This window comes from Chinchilla lanigera, unplaced genomic scaffold (genome assembly GCF_000276665.1).
Source record: "Chinchilla lanigera isolate Chin_1 unplaced genomic scaffold, ChiLan1.0 scaffold00175, whole genome shotgun sequence".
NCBI classification, from domain to species: domain Eukaryota; kingdom Metazoa; phylum Chordata; class Mammalia; order Rodentia; family Chinchillidae; genus Chinchilla; species Chinchilla lanigera.
This window is the reverse complement of record NW_004955576.1, coordinates 418,922-430,195: the sequence shown is the minus strand read 5'-3', so window position 1 is coordinate 430,195 and position 11,274 is coordinate 418,922.

Sequence of the window (11,274 nt, the reverse complement as noted above, 5' to 3'; positions counted from 1 at the left end):
CAAAGCCCAGAGAAGGGAGGAGATTATAAAGATTAGGGGAGAAATTAATGCAATTGAGACAAAGAAACCCTTCTAAAAATTAAATGAATCAAAGAGATGGTTCTTTGAAAGAATAAATAAAATTGATAAACTGCTAGCCAAACTTCTCAAGAAAAGAAAGGAAAGAACTCCAATTCATGCAATAAGGAATAAAAAGGATGAAATTACTACAGATTCCACAGAAATTCAGAACATCATTAATACCCACCTTGAAAATCATTATTCCCATAGGATAGAAAACTCAGAAGAAATGGACAGATTCATACACGTGTACGAATTACAAAGTTTGACACAAGAAGATATCAAATTCCTGAACAGCCCAATATCATTTAATGAGACTGACAGAGTGGTTAAGAATCTACCTACCAAGAAAAGCCCTGGCCCTGTGGATTCACAGCAGAATTTTACAAGAAATTCAGAGAAGATTTAATAGCAACACTCCTCAAACTCTTCCATGAGATTCAAAAGGAAGCAATTCTCCCTAACTCATTTCTGGATGCAAGCATCATAATGATACCAAAACCAGAGAAAGAACCAACCAAAAAAGAGAACTACAGACCAATCTCCCTCATCAATATAGATGCGAAAATAGTCAATAAGATACTAGCAAATAGAATGCAGCAAATTACCAAGAAAATCATACATCACGACCAACTCGGATTCATTCCAGGAATGCAGGGTTTGTTCAATATTCCCAAATCTATAAATGTTCCACGCCATATCCATGGATCCAAAGACAAAAACCACATGATCATCTCAATAGATTCAGAAAAAGTTTTTGACAAGGTCCAGTATGCTTTTATGATAAAAACTCTGTGGAAAATGGGAATAGATGGCCTCTACCTTAACCTGATCAAAGCCATCTATGACAATCCAACAGCTAACATCATTCTCAATGGACAAAAACGAAAAGGTTTTACTTTAAAATTTTTTTTTTTTTTTGGTTTTTTTGGTTTTTCTCCGGTATCAGGAACTGAACTCACGACCTTGTGCTTGCCAGGCAGGCGCTTTGCCGCTGAGCTAAATCCCCAGCCCCTACTTTAAAATTGGCAACAAGACATTGATGTCCGCTGTCACCACTCCTGTTCAATATAGTTGTGGAACCACTAGCCAGAGCAGTTAGACAGGAGAGAGAAATAAATGGTATAAGGACAGGAAAGGAAGAAGTAGAACTATCACTATTTGCAGATTACATGATACTTTTTATCGAAGACCCCAAAAACCTTCACAAAAAGACCCCTTGAATTAATCAACAAATTCAGCAGTGTAGCTGGATACAAAGTCAATAGCCAGAAATTGATAGCATTGCTATATAAAACCAACAAACAGACAGAAAGAGAAATTAAGGAAACCATACCTTTCACAATATAATTCAAGAAAATGAAATATTTAGAAATTCATCTAACAAAAGCAAGCCAAGATCTCTTCAAAGAAAACTGCAGTACTCTGAAAAAAGAGACTGAAGAAGATTTCAGTAAATGGAGAAATATTCCATGCTCATGGATAGGGAGAACCAACATCCTGAAAATGGTCATACTCCCAAAACTTCTGTACAGATTCAATGCAATTCTTATTCGACTATCATTAGCATACCTCACAGATCTCGACAAAATATGCCTTAAATTTATTTGGAACCAGAAGAGACCCAGAATAGCAAAAGCAATCCTGGGCAACAAGGACAACTCAGGGAGAATCACTATCCCTGACCTGAAATTATACTATAAAGCTACTGTCATAAAATCCACCTGGTACTGGAGAAAAAACAGGCCTGAGGATCAATGGAACAGACTGGAAGAAACAGCCATAACCAAAAGCACACTCAGCCAGCTAATGTTTGATAAAGGGGCCAATCAAACTCACTGGAAGAATGATAGCCTCTTTAATAAATGGTGCTGGAAAAATTGGCTGGCCACCTGCCAAAGACTGAAAATAAACCCAAGCCTATCACCATGCACAAAACTCAAGTCAAAATGGTTCACAGATCTCAATATTGAACCAGAAACACTCAATCTATTGGAAGAGAAAGCAGGTAAAAACCTTGAAGACATAGGGGTAGGCAGAGAGTTCATGAACAAAAACCAAATTCTACTTGAAACACTTGAAAGAATCAACAACTGGGATCTCATCCTACTGAAAAGTTTCTGCACATTTAAAGAAATCACCAGCAGAGTAAAAGGAAAACCCACAAACTTGGAAAAAATTTTAGCTGATTGTCCCTCAGACAAAGGGCTTCTATCTAGAACATATAAAGAAATAAAAAATATCAGTTTCTCCAAATTCAGAGACCCAATCCAAAAATGGGCACCTGATATGAATGCACATTTCTCAGACAAGGAGATACAAATGGCCAATAAATATACGACAAAATGTTCAACATCATTAGTCATTCGAGAAATGCAAATTAAAACAACGTTGAGATTCCACCTTACCCTAGTCAGAATGGTTAGCATTAAGAAATCAACCAATAACAAATGCTGGCGAGGCTGTGGAGAGATAGGAACCCTTCTCCATTGCTGGTGGGAATGCAGACTGGTGAAAACACTGTGAAAACCAGTTTGGTGAAACCACTGTGGAAATCAGTTTGGAGATTCCTTCGAAAACTAGGCATGGACTTGCCATTCAACTCAGCTATCCCCCTGCTGGGCATTTTCCCAGAAGACCTAAAAACTTCATATCATAGTGATATATGTGCACCTATGTTCATAGCAGCACAATTTGTAATTGGCAAATTGTGGAAGCAACCCAAATATCCATCCACCAAGGACTGGATAAGAAAATTGTGGTACTTTTATACAATGGAAATTTACTCAGCTGTAAAGAAAGATAAACTCGAGGCTTTTATATGTAAATGGTCACAACTACAGACCATAATCATAAGTGAAATAAATGGAACATACATGTGCAAGAACCGCATTGCTTCACTAGTGTAAATCCTGAAAGAGTTAATTTAAACTAGAAGGTATGATAGATATTGTGAAATGATGAGAAACTGCTCAAGTGTAAAGGGCACATGGGATGTGGGCAAAAAGAAAGGAAAGAAGGAGAAATTTTGTATGTATATATATTCAGGAGAGTTAACATGGTTGTTCTAATGTCTTCTACTTCCTTGCTGAAAGAAACTGTCAATGAGTCCTTGGTAGATCAATATTGCATGTCTCTATGTGTTTTCATGAGAAGCCAGTTTGAAGATATCAACATGTAATACAACAAGCATTGTTAATTCCCTACCACTTTGTTTGTAACTCTGTATTGTCTGTACTGTTCTTTTGCTATTTTGTAAAATGTTGTCTGTCTGTTAATGTTTTCCTCCTTTTATCTTTAAAATTAAAAAAATAATAATTATATAAGGGAACTAAATGCTTGTTTTTAGGTAAATTTCAATGAAAAAGTGCTTCTCAGATAGAGACTGAGATAGTAGCTACAGGGAGATAACACTGGTACCTGCTGTTTAACCATCAGTTCACATATTTACACATTTGTCATCATACGGTTCTTCACGGTCTGTGATAAGACAAACAGAAAACTATTTTGTTCTGTACATCATAAGTATTTATGGCTAATTCTAATTTACTTTTCTGACAAATGTCACTTATGCATAAAGGAAATTAGTCTACACTGTCTTGCTTTTCCTTTTGAAAGGACGTTATGCTTGAGCCAAACTGACAAAGCCAAATGAGATACACATGTGCAATCACTGTCTGCATTGTGGATTCAAAATTGAAAGTTTCTTCGGGTCGCCTCAAGTTGCACAATTCACATAAAAGACCTGAGAACCAGAAAATGTTAGTTTTTCCTTTTTGGAGTTGCAAGGATTGGACCCAATGACTCTTGTGGTGTAGTTGTAGTCCAGAGTTCCTCAGTCTCACAGTTGCTGGCTTTTGAACTAGATAATTTCTTGTTTTTGGATCAGTTCTGCCCTGGAGAATGCTTAGCAGCCCCAGTCCTCTGCCAGATAGACACCAAAAGCACCCTCATGTTTCCACCTGCACCTGAATTAATGCAAAAGTCTCCAGGGATAGCCAAATGTCCAAGCTAGCAGCATTCTACCACTGGAGGACATCTGAAATGTTCCCTTGTGACCTGTGCAGGTGCTTTCCAGAGCGATATTTAGGTGGCTCTTCTAACCCATGGAGACCTGGAACCTCTTGTTATTAGCTGTACTTTCACACTAATCCACCGAGCACTGAGGTGAAGCCAGCATCTCACTGTCTAATCCATGTACCTTTCCCCTGGCCGTCCATGGTGATGAGGACACGAAGCACACTTGAGTGGAGTACGCCTGGCTGTGCCTGCTCCAAGTTCAGATGTTAGTGATAAACCTTTGATGCATTCACAGGCATATTTCATCATACCTCGCTCCCCTCCACTTAGCCCTCTGTGTCTCTCATGACCCCATAGCTTCAAACATGAAACAGTATTTTATTACTCAGCCATATTCAGGAAGATGCAGAAATACTGCAGTTTACAAATGCTTCTGTTTGCAAACAATTCAGTTCACAAACAAAGCTGTTGCCAGAATTTAACTTCCCTTCACAAACTCCACATCAGGTGACCAAACAAACAGATGCCATCTTCCCCATACAAACACAAACGCAGCCCTCTTCCCCTAAATCATAGAATAAATCAAGTTTGTAAACGAAGTACAACTATATATGAGCTAGGAATGAATTTTGATTAATTAGATTAACTGAAAATGACAAAAGTAATGAAGCAAAGAAATGGAGACAAGTTTTCGTTAGAGGATCTGTAGGATCTTTGATGCCATTTACTTTGAATTTTATTTTAATTTCTGAATTTTCTTCATGTATTCTAATTTGTTTAGGAATCATTTTCATTTGATGTAAATTAGAAATATTCTCATTCAGCGTGGCTAGGTGAAGTAAAATTTTGACATATATACACGTAAATCAGGAGATATAGAGTAAGTGCAGTAGAAGGTGAATTTTCATTTCCCTGCCATATATTGTTTTGATATCTGTCATTTTTTCCTTGTTTATTCACATTTTATTTTCTCCCATTTAAAAAGATGTACAATAACTAATTTATATTTTATATTTTTATCTCTATATTACTTTAGATTTTAGCATGTACATAAATTCCTATTTTTTAATTCTAATGGTAAAAGAATGAAAACATATTAACAAACACAGAAATAAGCCAATCAACATGGAAACAATGAAATCAATACAGAATTTCAGACAAGGTGATAAGCAATGACTCTTGTATTACATATTGTTACCTTTAAAGAAATTTGTAGTATTACCCCTCTTTTATAGACTAAGAGACAGGTTTGGAGAAACCAAAGGGAAAGTTATATAAATTGTTCTTCTACTTCAAGGTAGATGCCATAAGAGTGACTACTTCAAAAATTGGGACAGATTTCAAAGAGGTAAGCAAATAAATATTTTAGCTACTTTTTTGTTGTGTTTTTGAAACAGGGTTTTGCTATATATTTCATGTTGATCTTGAACTTACTTTGTAGCCCAGGCTGGCCTCAAAACAACAGTGAGCCTCCTGCCTCAGCCTCTTAAGTGCTGGGATTGTAGCTATGTGCCACCACATCCAAGTGAACATTTTAATACATAGTAATGTGCACAGATTTCTAAGATTTGCACGTGATATCTCTTTGACCTCAGAGAGTTTTGGAGATGTTTGAAGTTAAACAGACACACACGCACCCACCCACACACTCACACATGCCTTGTAGATGATACAGTGAACACAAATGCTAGGCCCTTTTCCCTCTCATTGCAGAGATAGAGGTGGAGACGCTGTAACTAATTTACAGTCAATCTGCATTTTGAATAACAATGAAATTCACGATCATATCCCCTAAATTTTATGCCAAAGCATTTAAAGTAGCTTGTGACCTTTCATTTCCATTTTATTAACTCTGAAATTACATGGAAAGATGAGGTAAATTAAAAAATAATATCCTCCTATAACATTTCTTTTTGCCAGCATAGCTGTTACCACATATCTACACTGTCAAAGACCTGAGTAGAAAACTTGGACTCTTTGTGAGGTGATCTAATCACTGTACCTTAAGTACTGCTGAATTTTATTTTATTTTATTTTATTATTATTATTATTATTATTATTTTATTTTATTTTTTTTTTTTTTTGGTTTTTCTCCGGTACTGGGAACCAAGTACCTCGCGCTTGCCAGGCAGGTGCTTTTGCCGCTGAGCTAAATCCCCAGCCCCTGAATTTTAAATCTTAAACATTGAGTGTGGTCATTCACTGGCTCTGTCAATCTAAAAGCTGGGACAGAATTGTATGCAATGGTAATCAGTAGCTGCTGTTTTCCTTGGACAAAGAACGTCTGAATTATTAAGAAAAAGGAGCTGGGTTGTAGAGAAATAAATACAGTACTACGTTCCCTCCACTCTTAGAAATGTAAGAGTAAGAAAATCTGTCATAAGACCTGACACTGACAACCATGATTAAAGTACCTACGTGTTGCAACAGTGTTAGATAACCAGGAAAAGAGTAGGCTAAGAAAACCTGAGTCTTGTGCAGTCACAGGATCTCTGGCTTATGGGACTGCAAAGAGGTGCATGTCTCTGTACAATCCGTTTTAAGCTTCCTTGCTGCTTTGTAGCCTGTGTTTCCCGTGAGCAGGGTTTTGAAATATCTAAATACCCCAAAAGGCATAGTTTATGCTAAAGTTATATTTGTCCTATTTTTCTCCTGTGGATGTCACTATTTTCATCTGCATATTCTATGTGCTCTTTGCCAAATCCTTCTCTTTATGAAACTGCGTCATTAAAGAAGAACAAAGAAAAAATTCAGTAAATATGGTTTTGTTTGAAGAAAACTCCCTTTGTTCACCATATTTCATCTGCTGGATCATGATTAAACAGGGCACTGATGACTAGGTTTTGTCAAGTAGCTGAATAAGAAGCTCAAATGATATTAAAATTCTTGTGCTATTTTTTGTACATAACGGTAATAATCTGTTTTAGAACATTCTCTGCAGGGTTCTACTTTTTAACATTAAAAGTTATTCAACTGGTTTTCATGAATATTTGAAAATAGAGCTTGGATGTTAGGTATAGTTTGTTTTACTTATTTATATTTATATTTAGAATAATTTAATCTTTCTCCATCCTTTACAATATAACTCATATATTAAAAAGTATCACATAATTTTAAAAGCATCTACCATAAGATGAAGTGGGAATTTTTAAAGGGTGAAACAAATTAAACGTTAAAATATCTGCAAAATATATGTGTCAGAAGATATTTTAAATTATATTAGTAGAGAACTGTTTCCAATAAAATGAAATTCGCAAATCATTAGAGTATACTTGATATTGATTTACAAATTTAAAATTATCACCTTTCAGCATTTACTGAAATTTCAAATAGAATTGTCATTTCCGGTGTAACCTATGACAATACATAACAACACATTGGAGAGAGGATCAGTGGGACATTTGCTAATCACAGCCCTCAAAATAAGGGAAATGGAACGATTGAATCACACCGTGTTATTTAGATTAACTGAATACTTTTTAAAACATTTTCTTCACAAGTGCTCATGCTCAATGCTTGATTTTTGCTAAGAAATTGCAGATTTCCCTTTTGGCAAATGTGTAAATGCACCTTTTGAGAATCACTGAATCACTTTCTTAACCCTGAGCAGTTCCTTTACACATAAATAGTGATACTACTTCTAAAATTATAAATCGAAAACCTCTTGGTATTAGCTAATATGTTTTTCTAGTAACCCACACAAGAGAGTTCATGAAGCCAACAACTCCCTGCATCACTGCACATACCTTTCCCCATGAGGTCCATGGTGGAGAGCAGGACAGGAAGCACACCTCACCAGAAAAGGACGGTCTGTGTCAAGTGCAAGATTAGACGTCAGTTTCAGCAGTTTGAAATCGTCGTGAATACTTTTAATGAGACATTCTCCTTCCCTTCATTGCCCTCTATTTACATCATCAAGGTTACGCCCTCAACTCCATACAGAAAACTTTACTTTGCATCTCACTTATATTCAGGAAGATATACTGGGCACAAACGATGGACCTTGATTAATTAGCCCTAGAAGAACTGAGACAGATGATGAAGATGAGCTTCAGAGATCTTGGTGAGTTGGAGGATCTGCAAAAATTTAAAGTCCTTTTCTTTAAGGTTGACTGTAGTTTCTGTGCAGTTTCTAAAGTATATATAGTGTTTTTCCTAGGAAATAGTCTTTTGATTATCAATTATAAATCTTCTGATTCAAGCATGGTAGATAAATTATGTTTCAAAACCATGAAACATAAAATATAGAATATAAAAATCTCTAAAATAAGGTGTTTCAATTTTCTCTTTTTCTTGCATCTACACCTTCTATCTTCTCTTCTTCCATATGAAATATTTGTATGATACCTTGTTCAGGAATGTTTAGTAATATGTATTTTCATCTGTGTCTTACTTTTGTCTTTAAAATATAGATAAAATTTTATTATTTTTCTTAGAATTCAGACTAAGAAAGAGACATGAAGAAGCTAAATACAGACATAAATAATTAATTACTCAATAGTCAAATTATAGCTGGAAATTTTGTTGCTTCAAGAGGAAGAGGCACATATGTGTAGAAAGCAGAAAAATAAATGGTTTTAGGCATGTTGGTGTGCAATGATATCTAAGGTTTACAAATATTGGCTTTGACCTTAGTGAGTTTGATTTCCTGCTGTCACATAGTCCTTTTTTTACGCCAACATACATGCATAAAAAAGTATATTACAAGTACCTAGTAAGCAATGTAGTGAACCAAATCTTAACCAATAATTTCTATCATTCTCAAGGGTACACAAGGATAACCTGGAATTGGCCTATGCTCAATCTGCCTTCTCAGGTCCAAGTCTCTCTACAAAAAAATGAAAAAATTCATCTTTTTGGACTGAGAAGATCCATATATCATTTAGAATTTATTATTACATATATTTTATTAAATAATAACCTTATTAAGACATTAAGCAAACTGACATTTCTGAAAAACAATCCTGTGTTTGCCTGAGTTTAAGGATTCACTGGCTCTGTAAATCTAAAACGTTGGTCAGAATTCAGAACACCTTCATAGATAACGCTTTTTATTCTGGACAATGAAACTCTGAATTATTGAGAACGCAAACCTGAGTGGAGACTATTTAAAGTTGTCTGACATTCCCCTCTTCTCCATAATTTGTAAGAGTAAGAAAAGCCTCCATAAAAACAGACACAACTACTCTTAAAGTGTAAAGGTGTTGAACCTTTTGTAGGAAGGCAGGATAGGAGCAATCTAGGAAACCTGAGTTGGGTGTGTGCACTGGAGGACAATTGAGTGACTGATTGATCTGCACAGAGGTGAGTTCCTCAGTGAAATTTACTCTGTGCTTCCTTGTTCTCTGCCCTCCATGACTCCTAGGAGTGGAATATGCAACATATTAATAGAGGAAATGCGTGTCATACGCAGTCACAGCTGTCACATGCTCTCTACTCCATAGGCCTCCACTTTCACCTTACCAGCTGGATGTGCTTCTGCTCTGTATCAAATCATATCCTTAAATTAGAATAAGGAAGAAATTCACGACTACTGACCTTTTCTGCTTTTCTTTTAAAATTCCATTTGTTTACCATTTTTCATCTGAGAACTTGTGAATAAATTGAGAGTGGATAACAGATTTCTTTCAAGCTGCTGGTGAACTGGAGCAATGATTTTAGAGTTCTTCTGGAATTCTTAGTATATATTAAAGATAATAAGCAATTTTTCCTCTTCCTTAAAGGACCCTAACTATTAACACTAAGTAACACTAAATTGACATTTACTTCTAGTTTTGGAAAAATACATTTGTAATATATATTTTGTTATTTATTATTGTCTTTGGAGATGATTTCATTATTTACTTTTTTTTTTTTTTTTCCGGTACCGGGAACTGAACTCATGACCTTGTGCTTGCCAGGCAGGCGCTTTTGCCGCTGAGCTAAATCCCCAGGCCCTTTTTTTTTTTTTTTTTTTTCATTATTCACTTTAGTATATGACACTCTGCATATATAAACAGAATCAAATAAAGTGAAATATATCTGCTGCAAAACACAGTGGGAGAATTAAAGGACGAAAGAAATAAATGTTTTCAAATATTCAAATTAGTTGTATCAAGGTATATTTTAAATTCTATGGGTAATAAATTATCACTAATGATATGAAACATGGAAATACTTAAATTATATTGTTTGTAGATATAAAAATTTCAAATATTTAATACTGAAGAACTTGTACAGAAAGTATAATTTATGTGGTTTTCAATATAATTATTCAGAATATATAAAGCAATGGTAGATTCTTGAGTAACATTGTACTCATGATAAATAGAATGTAAAGGTGAATTCACACTCTATTACTTTACGTTAGTTTCATTCACATTAAGTCATATCGTTCATCCTAAGTGCTCACATTCAGTGCTTGACTTTGGGAGGAGTGTGGAGACCAGCAGTTTCCGCAAGCGCACAGGAGGTGCTGCAGCAGTGTGGAGGAGTCGGAGTCCTCAGCACGTCAGCGTGCCATTCTGTGCTCATCTCCTCTCAGAAGCGGGTTGCCATCTCAACAGTTCATAAAGCCCTACTTGAGTGACACATTGCTAACCATGGCCTCCTTTATTGCTAAGTTTTCACATATGCTGAGTGAATTCTGATTAAAAATAAGTCATATTCTTGAGAAGAATTGCTGCCTCAAATTTAAGACTGCATATTTTTCACCATGCAATATATTTCTCTTCTTAAACTTTTCTAATATAACTTTACTATTCCATAGCAACTTTGGATTACTTCTACTTACTCACTGAAGATAATCGCTTTTTTTGTGAAATCTACACATCTTTAGGTAGATCTTACATGCAATGATAAAAGTTAGCAAATTCGTTTTAATTTATGGTTGAAAACAAGAAGAAAATGGACATTTAAATAAGAGTGGATGCCATATTGACATGGTCTGATTTCTAAAGTATTTAAAATACAGATTCATGGCTTTTTGATCATTATTGCAAATTAAAGTTTTACAAAAATGAGGAAGATTTCAAAAGATAGGCAGTTCATATAATTTTCACTAGTTTTCATTATACTAAATTTAACAGAATTCAAGCCTGTTCAAGAAGACTATCACACACACAAATGCGACCAAGTTTGGAAGTAAGTATGATCCTGGTAATTTTTCATGATGTAAGTCTGGAAATCAACCAACATAGCCTATTATATAATTAT